The sequence below is a fragment of the Dermacentor albipictus genome, chromosome 5 (genome assembly GCF_038994185.2).
Source record: "Dermacentor albipictus isolate Rhodes 1998 colony chromosome 5, USDA_Dalb.pri_finalv2, whole genome shotgun sequence".
Lineage (NCBI taxonomy): Eukaryota > Metazoa > Arthropoda > Arachnida > Ixodida > Ixodidae > Dermacentor > Dermacentor albipictus.
The window spans coordinates 158,101,717-158,115,598 of NC_091825.1; the positions used below are offsets into that span (position 1 = coordinate 158,101,717).

The following is a 13,882-nucleotide window of genomic DNA, read 5'->3' on the forward strand; positions in this document are numbered from 1 at the left end:
AAGGGCGAATTTTAATAACATACAACACAGTTAAATAAAAATAAAAAGCTGAGCATGGTGGCAACTGCCATCACCCCGTTTCAAAGGGGACGTTTCTACCTTCCATCCATCCATCCATGGTGGCGCCCATGAAAAAATGGTCTATAGGAACTGTAAATACGCGCCCCGGGGCGGGAGGCGGAAAAATAAGCAGGCACATGCGCGGAATCAACTTCGCCAACAACGGGGCGCGCCACAATCCCCCCTCTCTGTCGACGTTGGCGGTAACGGGCTGTTGTGAATCACTGCCTGACAAACTATGTAAGTACTATCAGCTCACGCTGGGTACACATAACCGCTTGGACGTACAATAAGACGACCCGAGTCCCAGACGAAGTTGGTGCATTGACGTCACGCAGGAAGGTCCACGCAATTCAACGCGGACCGCCGGCGACGCCTAATGGAGTCCACCTTCTTCTAAGACATGGTTTTCAATCGAAGCATCGGCTTATCCACACGACGTCATAGTCAGATGCCTTTGGTTATATATATCCAAATTCAAGAATGGGGCTGACAGATGGAGTAGCACACTGGTACAAAGGTTATAAACAGGGATACGGTGCTTTAGAAAGGCTGGCCAAAATTTAAATAGGAGCACCTATCTTCATCAAAGGCGGCCTCGTCATCCTCGGTATGTTAGTTTTAACGGGTTAGTAGAGTGACGTCACGTTCGGTTGTTGTTGGTGGCGGCAGGCTGTAAATGGAGAGACTGCAAAGAAAACGAGCGCTGTCGCCTGACATCTCTAAGCGTGGTTTATAAGACGAGGGGACAAGAGCGGGAGAGTGGAAAGGTGGGGAGAACAAAAAAGGAAAAGACCAAGAGGGAAAGAAATAATAATAAAAAACAAGAAAATAAAAAGAAGGACATAGGAGGATGTCGATGGAGCGAGAGGTTAAGGAGTCTTCAGAGGTGTCGTTGGCGGGATTCTTTTGTGGCTTTAGGAGAATCGGTCAGCCGGTCAGGGCGCGAGTGTCAAAGAAAGACAGGCAAAAAAGACGTAAGTTGAAAAAAATGACTTGAGTAGCATAACAGCGATGCGTAGAGTAATTTTGAAACAGTTAAGATGGCGACAAGGAGTCTGGGGTGCAATGCATGGAGTAGCTGGAAGGCAGTGGCTTAGTCTTTCAAGGGACATTAGCCTCAGTAGCTCAACGCAGGCGTCGTGCTACTTGGGGCAAACAATATATATGTGAGGCTGGACAACAAATTCATACAAAACTTAACGGTCGTCGAGCAGATAAAAAACACAATTTGCCTAAAGCAGTAGCCAGCCACTTCAACGAACATAGTCATATATTCGACAGAGGAAGTCTCTATCATCATCAACAACCTATTTTAAGTCCAGTGCAGGACGAAGGCCTCTCCCTCCGATCTCCAATTACCCCTGTGGTGCACCAACCGATTCCTACTTGCGCCTGCGAATTTCTTAACTTCATTACCCCACCTAGTTTTTGGCCGTCCTCGACTGCGTTTCCCTTCTCTGGGCACCCATTCTGTAATCCTAATGGTCCACCGGTTATCTAACCAACGCATTACATGACCTGCCCAGCTCCATATCTTTCTCTTGATGTCAATTAGAATAACGGCTATGCCCATTTGGCCTCTTATTCACAACCCTCCCTTCCTGTCTCTTAACGTTACGCCTATCATTCTTCGTTCTGTCTCTCTTTGAGCGGTTCAACTTGTTTTCGAGCTTCTTTGTCAGTCTGCAAGTTTCCGCCCGATATGTTAGCACCGGTATAATGCACTGATTGTACACCTTTCTTTTTAGTGATAATGGTAAGTTTCCAGTCAGGATCTGAGTATGTCTGCCGTATTCGCTCCGATCCAATTTTATTCTTCTGTAAATTAACCTTCTCATGATCAGGGTCTCCTGTGAGTAATTGACCTAGGTAAACGTATTCCTTCGCAGAGTCTAGAGACTGGCTGGCGATCCTGAACTCTTGTTCTCTTTCCAGGCTATTGACCATTATCTTTGTTTTTTTGCATATTAATCTTCAACCCCGCTCTTACACTCTTCCCCTTAAGGACCTCAATAATTTTTTGTAACTCGTCCCCAATATTGCCGAACAGGACAATGTCATATGCAAACTGAAGGTTGCTGAGATATTCGCCGTTTATCCTTATTCGCCGTCCCAATTTATTAGGTGGAATACTTCTTCCAATCACGCAGCGAATAGCATTCGAGAGGTTTTGTCTCCTTGTCTGACCACTTTTTTTATAGGTATCTTTCTACTTTTCTTGTGGAGAATTATGATAGCTGTGAAATCTTTGTAGGAATTTTCCAAAATATTTACGTAAGCCTCCTGTACTCATTGATTACATAATGCCTCTATCACTGCTGGTATCTCTACTGAATCAAATGCCTTTTCGTAATCTATGAAAGCTATATAGAGAGGCTGATTGTACTCTGCGGATTTCTCGATTACCTGAATGATGACATCTCTTCATGTAGCCAGCCTGTTCCCTTGGTTGACTGAATTCCAGGGTTACCCTTATTCTATTGAAAATTATCTAGGTGAATATTTTATGCAATACTGGAAGTAAGCTAATGGGCCTATAATTTTTCAATTCTTTAACGGCTACCTTTTTGTGGATTATTATAATGCTAACATTCTTCAAGTTCTCTGGGACCCTTGAAGTCATGAGACAGTTCGTATAGAAGGCCGCCAGTCTTCCAAGCCTTATGTCTCCCCCATCGTTGAATAAATCGACTGTTATTCCATCTTCTTCTGCCACTCTTTCCCCTTTCATGTCTTGCAAGGCCCTTCTAATTTCATCGCTCGTTAAGGAGCCTCTGTAATCTCTTCATTACTACTTCGAATGTAGGTATCGTGGCTGCTCTGGGTACTGCACTTTGGGTACTGTACAGGTAAGTATAGAATTCTTCCGGTATCTGCTTTCACTATATTTTCGAAATTGCTGATGATATTACCCGGCTTATCTTTCAGTGCATATATCTTGGCTGGACCTAGGCCAAGTTTTCTTCCCAATGATTTCATGCTGCGTCCATTTTTTTACTGCTTCCTCAGTCTTTCTTACGTCATAATTTTTAATATCCCTTATGTTCTCCTTGTTGATCAGTTTAGACAGTTCCGCGAATGCTATCTGATCTCTTGAGTCAGACACTTTCTTTCTTTGTTGTTTCCTAATTAGATCCTTCGTTACTTGGGAGAACTTACCTACTGGTTGCCTTGGTGCCTTACCTCACACTTCAATTGCTGCTTCTGAAGCCAGTCTAGTTGCGGTTTCATTCATTGCCTCTATGTCATCTTGCAAGTACCAGCCTGAATTGGTATCCTTTTACCCTTACTGCGTCTAGGTTGGCCTGTTTCTTCCTGACCAATTTTACGCTTTCTCTCTTCAAAGCGAGGTGAATCCTAGACCTCACCAACTTATGATCACTGCATTACCCTACCTATCACTTCCACATCCTGCACTATGCTAGGATGGGCAGCAAGTATTAAATCAATTTCATTTCTTGTTTCACCATTCGGGCTTTTCCAGGTCCACTTTTTGTTCCTACGCTTCTTGAAGAAGGTGTTCATTATTCACAGCTTATTCCTTTCTGCGAATTCGACCAACATATCTACTCTAGTGTTTCTAGAACGGACGCCGTAGTTGCATATTGCTTGTTTACCAGCCTGCTTTTCCCCCACTTTTGCATTGAAATCATCAATTACTACAGTATACTGGATTTCCACTTTTCTCATGGATAATTCCACACCTTCATAAAACTGACCTACTTCATCATCATCATGACTGGAGGTTGGACCGCAGGCTTGTACCACCGTTAACCTATACTTTTTATAAAGTTTTACTGCGACTACTGCTACCTTCTCATTGATGCTGCAGAATTCTTCAATGTTGCCCGCTATGTCCTTATGTATTAAGAATTCTACCCCGTATAACTCCCTATCTGGGAGTCCTCTATAGCAGAGGACGTGGCCGTTAGTCAGCATTGTATAAGCCTCACCAGTTCTTGTAACTTCACTAAGGCCAACGATATCCCAAACAATGCTTGATAGTTCCTCAAAGAGTCCTGCTAAGTTCGCCTCACTCGAAGGAGTTCAGGTGTTAAAGGTTGCAAGGGTCAGTTTCCATTAGCGGCCTGTCCGGGTCCAGAGATTCTTAGCACCCTCTGGTGCGTTGCAGGTCTGACCGCCGCCTTAGTCAGGTGCTCCGCAGCTGCTGGGGACTGAGGGCAATAGGCTAATTGCAAAAATCACGAAGGAGCTAGTGGCCGAATACTGCACCAGGGAGGCCAATTCCTGTTCTGGTGAGGGAATGTCTTTGCTGAAGCGTAGTGGGCCTTCCTAATTGGATTCGTATAGGCCCACTGGTTCTCGGCGTTTTAGCCGGTGTCAGGCGCCACTCCAAGCCTGGAGATGTTTCATAATCATCATCATCAGCCTGGCTACGCCTACTGCAGGGCAAAGGCATCTCCCATACTTGTCCAACTACCCCGGACATGTGTTAATTGTGGCCATGTTGTCACTGCAAACTCCTTAATCTCATCCACTCGCCTAACTTTCTACCACTCCCTGCTTCGCTTCCCTTCCCTTGGAATCCAGTCCGTAACCCTTAATGACCATCGGTTATCTTCCCTCCTCATTACATGTCCTGCCCATGACCATTTCTTTTTGTTGATTTCAACTAAGATGTCATTAACTCGCGTTTGTTCCCTCACCCAATCTGCTCTTTTCTTATTCCTTAACGTTACACCCATCATTCTTCTTTTCATAGCTCGTTGCGTCGTCCTCAATTTAAGTAGAACCGTTTTCGTAAGTCTCCAGGTTTCTGCCCCTTACGTGATCGAGTACTGGTAAGACACAGCTGCTATACACTTTTCTCTTGAGGGACAGTGGGAACCTGCTGTTCATGATTTGAGAATGCCTGCCGAACGCATTCCAGCCCATTCTTATTCTTCGGATTATTTCAGTCTCATGATCTGGATCCGGGGTCACTACTTGCCCTAAGCAGATGTATTCCCTTACCACTTACAGTGCCTCGCTACCTATCGTAAACTGCTGTTTTCTTCCGAGACTGTTAAACATTATTTTAGTTTTCTGAAGATTAATTTTTAGACCCCCTCTTCTGCTTTGCCTCTCAAGGTCAGTGAGCATGCATTGCAATTGGTCCCCTAAGTTACTAAGCACGGCAATATCATCAACGAATCGCAAGTTACTAAGGTATTCTCCATTAACTCTTATCCCAAATTCTTCCCAATCCAGGTCTCTGAATACCTCCTGTGAACACGCTGTGAATGGCATTGGAGAGATCGTGTCTCCCTGCCTGACGCCTTTCTTTATTGGGATTTTGTTGCTTTCTTTATGGAGGACTACGGTGGCTGTGGAGCCACTACAGATATCTTTCAGTATTTTTACATACGCCTCGTCTGATTCCGTAATGCTTGCATGACTGCTGAGGTTTCGACCGAATCAAACGCTTTCTCGTAATCAATGAAATCTATATATAAGGGTTGGTTATATTCCGCACAAGTTTCTATCAGCTGATTGATAGTGTGAATGTGGTCTGTTGATGAGTAGCCTGTACGAAATTCTGCCTGCTCCTTTGGTTGACAGAAGTCTAAGGTGTTCCTGATTCGATTTGCAATTACCTTAGTAAATAATTTGTAGGCAACGGACTGTAAGCTGATCGGTCTATAATTTTTCAAGTCATTGGCGTCCCCTTTCTGATGGATTAAGATTATGTCGGCGTTTTTCCAAGATTCCGGTACGCTCGAGGTCATGAGACAGTGCGTATACAGCGTAGCCAGTTTTTATAGAACAATCTGCCCACCATCCTTCAACAAATCTGCTGTTACCAGATCCTCCCCAGCTGCCTTCCACATGCCTTCTTTACTTCTTCCGGCGTTACTTGTGGGATGTTAAATTCCTCTAGACTATTCCATCTTCCATTACCGTCGTGGGTGCCACTGGTACTGTATAAATCTCTATAGGACTTCTTAGCCACTTGAACTATTTTATCCATATTAGTAATGATATTGCCGGCTTTGTCTCTTAACGCATACATATGATTCTTGCCGATTCCTAGTTTCTCTTTCACTGCTTTTAGGCTTCCTCCGTTCCTGAGAGCATGCTCAGTTCTATCCATATTATACTTCCTTATGTCAGCTACCTTACGCTTGTTGATTAACTTGGAAAGTTCTGCCAGATATATTCTAGCTGTAGGGTTAGAGGCGTTCATACATTGGCGTTTCTTAATCAGATCTTTCCTCTCCTGCGCTATAACTTACCGGTATCCTGTCTAACGAAGTTGCCCCGACTTCTATTGCGCACTCCTTAATGATGCCCATAAGATTGTCGTTCCTCAAGTCTAAGCTAATTTGAGATCTTACCATCGATCCTATAGTCACTGCAGCGCACCTTACCGATTACATCTACATCTTGTATGATGTCAGTGTTAGCGCAGAGTATGAGGTCTATTTAATTTCTAGTCTCGCCCTTCGGGCTGCTCCACATGCACTTCCGGCTATCCCGCTTGCGGAAGAAGCTATTCAGTATCCGCAAATTATTCCGTTCTGCAAATTCTACTAATACCTCTCCCCTGCTATTCCTATAACCTATGCCATATTCCCCCACTGACCTGACTTGTCTCAAGCCTGCTTCTTGCCTACCCTGGCATCGAAGTCGCCCATCAGTATAGTGTATTTTGTTTTGACTTTATCCTATCGCAGATTCCACGTCTTCATAGAAGCTTTAGACTTACTGGTCATCATGAGTGGATTTAGGGGCCTAGACCTGTACGACCTTCAATTTGTGCCTCGTATTGAGTTTGACAACAAGACCTGCGACCCTCTCGTTAATGCTATAGAATTCCTGTATGTTACCAGCTATAATCTTATTGATTAGGAATCCGACTCCTAGTTCTCGTCTCTCCGCTAAACCCAGGTAGCACTGGACGTGCCCGCTTTTTAGCACTGTATATGCTTCTTTTGTCCTCCTAACCTCACTGAACCCTATTATATCCCATTGAATGCCCGCTAATTCCTCCAATAGCACTGCTAGACTCGCTTCAATAGATAATGTTTTAGCATTAAACGTTGCCAGGTTCAGATTCCAATTGCGGCTTGTCCGGATCCAGATATTCTTAGCACCCTCTGCTGCGTCACAGGTCTGACCGCCACCGTGGTCAGTTGCTTCGCAGCTGCTGGGGACTAAGGGCCGGGGTTTGATTGTTATATTCATATTCCTCTCGCGTTCACCACGCAAGAGGAAGTATACGGAATCACACATGATAAACAAGTTCAAATGCCTACACCCAACGGGAATTAATTTGGCACGTGGCAACTTAGAATCCGCTAAAAGCTGTAACTTAATCCTGAAATGCTTACATCATCAACCAAGGCACAAAACACATTATGCCACCAGCTAACCTTAATTCTCCCTTATCCTCACCTATTCCCCAATTTCAATGTTTTCCCTGCCTCTCCCCTGCCACTTAATTTTATATACTCTTCCATGTTTTAACGCATATACACCTGCCTCCTCCCGCTTTTACTCATTTCACCCTCCTATTTGTTATTCCGGTTTTGGTCCCCTCCATCCCAATTTTTTGCCTTTTTTATTACTACTACTTTCTTCAAGCACCCTCACCAACACATTACAAAGGCCCAGTCGCCAGGATACCTTTTTCGGCGCCTCAATCACAAAGGGTTTCGCCACTTCTGCAAACCGCCGTGACGACGCCTACCTTGAGCTACTGAGGCAAATGTCCTTTGAAAGACGAAGCCACTGCCTTCCAGCTACCCCACGCATTGCACCCCAGATTTATTGTCACCATCTTAACTCCATCAAAATTACCGGGCGCATCGCTGCTACGCTACTCAAGTCATTCTTTCAATTGATGTCTTTCCTGGTTCTCTTTCTTGTTACTCGCGCACTGACCGGCTGACCGGCTCTTCTAAAGCCACAGAGGCATGCCGCTAACGACACCCCTGAATGCTCCCTAACCTCTCGCTGCCCCAACAACCTCCTATGTCCTTCTTTTTCTTTTCTTGTTTTTGATTATTTTTCCCCCTTCGTCTTTTTCTTTTTTTTCTCCCCACCTTCCCACTCTCCCGCTCTTGTCCCGTCGTCTTAAAAACAACGCTTTGAGATGTCAGGCGACAGCTCTCATTTTCTTTGCAGTCTCTTCCTTTACAGCCAGCCGCCACTGATAACAACCGCACGTGACGTCACTATACTAACCCGTTAAAACATTCCGATGTTGACGAGGTCGCGTTTGACGAAGATAGGTCCTTCTATCAAAACGTTGGCCGGCCTTTCCGAGGCACCTTATCCCTACTGATAACCTTTTCCCCACAGTTTGGTTATATATAGGAGGCGTGAGTCAGCCGCGCGACACGGAGCGCGCCAACATGGTCAAGCTCACATCAAGACTCGGAATACAGAATGCCACATGGTGTACGGCGCGTTCGTTTCACGCTTTTTACTACCTGTCCCATCTGGCCATAGCAACAGCCGGGAGACCATGGTCTAGACAAAACAGCGGAACAAAACACGGAGACAACGCAGTTCTGCACACGTGAAGCCTTTGCCACGGTACGAGTCCTACGGGGCAGCACACACATGAGCACACACCACCAAAACAAAACCGCCATTGTGCCCCGAAACCATGGCCGCTCCACAATTTTCTCTTAGTGCGCGCAGTGGGTAGAGCCTCCCCTAAGGCTTTTCCTTCCGCCATGGTATACATTTACAACTTCTGTGCTCCCTCTGGCACACAGGCTGTTTCAGCTACGACCGTTTAAAAAAAAGATAATTTTGTTAGGTTTACACGCTGCTCCACTTTCCTTTAAACGGGCCGTCAAAGAAACTATCGCCAACACACTCTTCTCAACGCGTCAGCACTTGCGCTTGCGGAGTAGCCTCTTCAACGCAACCGCAGCATTATGACCATCCGGCCTCTTCACTTGGAAAGATATTTTGCCTACTTTAACGGCTATCGACACAACACGAAGCTGCGGCACACTTGTTTTCAATTTACCCACTCGCACAAAGCGTGATACTGCTGCAAAGGGAATGAATTACAAACGCTGAAGTCGTCGCTGCCCTAGTTATCGAGGTGTTGGATGACTCCAATTATTTTCAACCGGGTTTGGCACTCCCAGCTTCTCCACCTCGGACCTCCTAAAATAGTTTCATTTTTCTGCTGACGTCACGCTACCTTCTCTGGGACGCACATCAACTGCAGCCCAGCACATCTCGACACTTTCCCCCATCCGCTACTGCGGGAATGCCTTTATGTGCATATACGAGAGAGCGATTGTGTTATAAATGAGCAGGCCAATGACATCATTCGCCACTAAGTGATCCGACCTTATTACATTTCAGTAAATCTCGCTGCTGGGTGAGCTATAGTTAATTTGATGTATAGTAGCGCAAGGATTGCAGATCAAACGCACATGTTGGAATCTATACTTATAAGCGAAGCATTAGTTAAATTGTATGTGACGAATTAATTGTCGCTATATGGTTGGTCAGTATAGGTGCCTTTTTGAGTGTCTTACGGTTATCGTTTATATTTGTAGTGTCTGCATGATTATATTTGTAGTGTCTTATGAATGTCATTAGATTGTATTTCGATTCTATTATGGCTGTCGATGATTATATTTCTGGGTGTTTTATGATGGCCTTTGTGATGCTTTTTTCGAGAGTGGTGCAGTTTTCGTAATAGTTGGCTTTTATAATGTCGTTTAGTCAAGGTGAAAGTAGATTCTAGTGAGCTATATAAGGTAGTTTGCAGTGGCGTCAAACTATCAGGCGGGACACCCACCGACCGACCGTCAACAAACTTTGAAAGAGAGATAATAAACTTTATTTCACGCAGTTTCCAACGTAGGGAGGGGCCATTCTTCCTGGGCTCCTGTGTCTTTGGCCGGTGAGTGGGCCCAGGTCCACCAGCTGCAGCTGGTCATCTAGGCTGTAGCTAAGCAGCCCGGTCTCCCATCGGGATTGCGTAGAGTTTGGGATAGGCGGTATCGCGGGGTCGGTCGGTTGGTAGTAGCTTCTCACCCCTTTAACTGCTGTATGGACACCACCCCTCATATAGTACCGACACCATTCTTCCCCACCTTGCAGAGCCCCCCGAGTGTGCGTCAGCTCCGCGGCCGCAATGCACGTTAGAACAACAGCTGTGCCTAGCAAATTTGAGCGCCTACTTTCCTTGCTAGCGGGCTGCATCGATACCTCCCAATGCCGCCTGGCCGTTCTTCAGAACACTTTCCCAAGTATGCAGAGCGTTGTAATATCATGGAGCGCACATCTACCATGAATTACGTCGTCGATCCCGTAGTGCCGATTTCAGATATACCCCGCATGGTTACCGAAAAGTGTGAATGCCCAATATGTCCATAAGGCTTCTGTGCTTAATGTCCACAGTATGACTCGATGCGTACGCTCTACATGTCCAGAGCTTCAAGGCATATACTAAACACACGATCCGCGCGTCTTTGCAAGCTCTTAAGTCGCCAAGAGGGTTCTCTTTTTCCTTCCCAGTGGTAATTGCAGAATAAAAACGGCTTATAAGCATTATTACCAACGCTATAGTACAAGGCCATGACACTCGGTGCACTGCTATGCAACGTAGCGTTAACCATTGCCATCTCCGATTAAGTACGCTGCTTTACACAAGCTCGGACAGCTGCCATTAGATTTTTGAACACATTTTTTAAAATTATTGGGTTGCCAAAACCACGATTTGATAATGAGGCACGCAGTAGTGGGAGACCGGAAATTTGGACCACCTGGGGTTCTTTAACGTGCACCTAAGTCTAAGTACACGAATGTTTTTGCATTTCATCCCCATCGAAATGCGGCCGCCGTGGCCGGGATTCGATCCCGCGACCTCGTGCTTAGCAGCCCAACACCATAACCATTAAGCAACCACGGTGGGTGTTCTTGAACTTAAGTACACTAATTAACTCATAATTGTAATTGCAAAATTGATGCCAATTACGACCGAAAACGCTTTCAGTTAGTACAGAAACCCTGTGACTAGAACCACTTCGGAAATATGTCCCGAAAGTCAGCGTTATATGAGGTCCCATTGCAAAACATACAAGCAAGCCACCAACGGCGTCTTCACAGTACTTCAACAGCGCAGCTGTGAACGCATTTTGGGTGCATGTAAAAATGAGAAATGGAAGCTCCGTAAAAGCAAAAGCCAGAGTTCCATTGAAGAAATACGAATTTCACTAATAGTGCGCAGAAAGTAACGGCAGCGTACAAAAAAAAAACAAAAACAAAAAAAAAAACGCGAATGTGCAGACAGCACGCCTTAACAGCCCTTGCAGTGAGATTGCTTTTGTTTTTCTCTTGCTTTCGTCGCAGTCGCTCTCTGTTCTAACGAAGTTCGGCGACTTTCCTTGACAGTCGAAGCAAGTTATTTTGTGCCCAGCGCGTTTGAGTTATAAATGAGTAAATTGAGGCCATGTCTAATTTACTTGTGATAAAAATAACCTTTGTTGGATATCTTCATAGCACTAACAATACACTCACCACGTAAAAACTGCTTTTCTTCGTTAACAGATGTCTTAGGCACGCACCACATGAAACAAAACCTTAAGCGAGCGTAACATTCGTCGTGTCTACTCTGGAGTACGCTAGCGTAGTTTGGTTTCCGTACGCTAACCTACTGATCAAAAAAGTAGAGGTGTTGAAGTGCATGTAAAATAAACACAGATCAACAGATTACCCCACAGAATTACTACACCAAGCTGGAATTCTTACCTTGCAAAATAGAGCTAAGCTAGCACGGCTCCAAATTCTGTACCAACCCTTCTCTAACAATTATGCACTAACACTTAAGATTACTTAAATACATCAGAAACTAGACCGACACGTCATAAGCATTCTTTAACGTTAACGGAATTACGATTTCACCACGAGCTGTCTCAAATTCAATTTTTTTCCAAATAAAATCCGCGACTGGAATTGGAGTACAATATTAGAAGGCTTTATGTTGCTTTTTGAGCATGTGTTGTATACATCATTATTTCAAATAGAAAGTACTATATTTCTTTCTTTTTACTCAATTCTCTCGACAAATTTTTGTTTAATATTCCCAAGTGCTGATAATATGCCCAATGTTGTACTGAATGAATAATACTTCATCCTATTAGGAAAGGCTTGTTACGATAGAGCATTAGCTACATCTATTGAACTATAGTGCTTGCACTTTACGACGTTAGGATGGAAAGTTGGGCGTGTTCGTTAACACACACACACACACACACACACACACACACACACACACACACACACACACACACACACACACACACACACACACACACACACACACACACATGGCGCCACTTCCGTGTGTGTGTGTATTTGTGTGTGTGTGTGCAAGAAAGAGAACCCGAAGCTTTTGGAAGTAAGACGTGTTTACTTAACGATTTTGGCTGGTGCACTAGCCTTCGTCAGAGTACACCTGTATAAGGTACCTAACCCCCCACATACATACATACATACATACATACATACATACATACATACATACATACATACATACATACATACATACATACATACATACATACATACATACATACATACATACATACATACATACATACATACATACATACATACATACATAGACGGGGTTCGGAAAGCTGGTCGAGGACCGGCCCCCACCCCCACCCTTTGGAAAAATAAAAACTTTTCGCCTACGCCTCAACAAAGCCACATACTTTTGTAAAGTAAGCGTTTCTGTTAGCTAATAAGTGGACAAAGGTAACATAGGCGACCTAATGGTATACACGGCATCACTGCGAGTTGCCAAGGACAAATATTGGAAGGAATGTTTTCGTGTAAATCTGTACAATTGTCCATTTTATCGGCTTTAAACGCTGTGTCAGGTGAATTCTGTAGGTTCGCTATACGCTCCTTGTTGCGCACGTACAAAAATTCCAAGGGCAGCTTAGGTCGTAGATCAAAATTACGCTGCAATGTGTACGCTGAAATAACGTTTTTCTTTGAAGGGCCGAAGAGACTTCCACCATATTCAGTGATTGCCTAATGAGAGGTTTCCCGTTTACAACATGCGCTTTAATGGACCTTTAGTCGACGCGACAGAGCGACCGAAAACCGGCAGAGCGCCAGACAGGACTGCAGCGCTTCAAGAGCTTCAAAACTCGCGCGGTACCACCGGCTGCGTTGGCCGGTTGAGGAAGCTGTGACACATCGGTCATGCAGCATATTTGCGGGGAAAAGGTGTTAATTATATTGCACGAAACCATATGAATACGCCCGCCAAATGTATATATACCTTACAGTGAAGAAGACATACCTTTGCATAGAAGTCATGAAAGCAGTGCTGACCAAGGATGTTATAAGCTCCAGGGCAGTTGGTATAGTACGAGTCCCTGCAGCAACGAACACCACACAAAAGAAGCTTGTGGTGCCTGCTGTTGCCGTTTCTTTAAAACCAATAACGTCGTCAGCCCTTTAACTGGACGTGAGATGTCTTCGAAGGGCCCACAGCGTAATAGTTAAACGGCTTAAAAGCAGCGTGGTCAATCTCTGCAGCCTATAGCCACTTACCCACGGGTAGTGTCCGTTCGAGCGTGCGCCGATTATAATTTATGTGCAGTATTACAGAGGCTAGCGCTACATTCAGGAGTGGTAGATAAGAGTAGTTGGGAAACTACGCGAACTCGCCTCAGTAGCAACGTGATTCCTGGCTGTCGCCCAAAAAGTGGCGGCGCTGCGATCTAGATGCGCTTTGTTCACGTGACTCGTTCTCCTAGTGTCGTCTGCTTTTATCAGTAATCGACTCGCGTTAACCGGCGCAGCCGCTTCGCAGCTT

At 44.9% G+C, this 13,882-nt stretch overlaps 1 protein-coding gene across 1 annotated transcript in view; it reads right to left on the reverse strand.

Moving 5' to 3' along the window:
* The window catches only part of LOC135916648 (kynureninase-like), an 86,090-nt gene extending 72,449 nt beyond the window's left edge, over positions 1–13,641 (reverse strand). Inside the window, exons 1-2 of the mRNA XM_070539216.1 lie at positions 13,618–13,641; positions 13,364–13,439 (exon numbers count right to left, since the gene is read on the reverse strand). The gene's annotated coding sequence lies outside the window, so the exon portion shown is untranslated. The remainder of the gene's footprint in view (positions 1–13,363; positions 13,440–13,617) is intronic.
* Between the last annotated feature and the right edge of the window lie 241 nt (positions 13,642–13,882).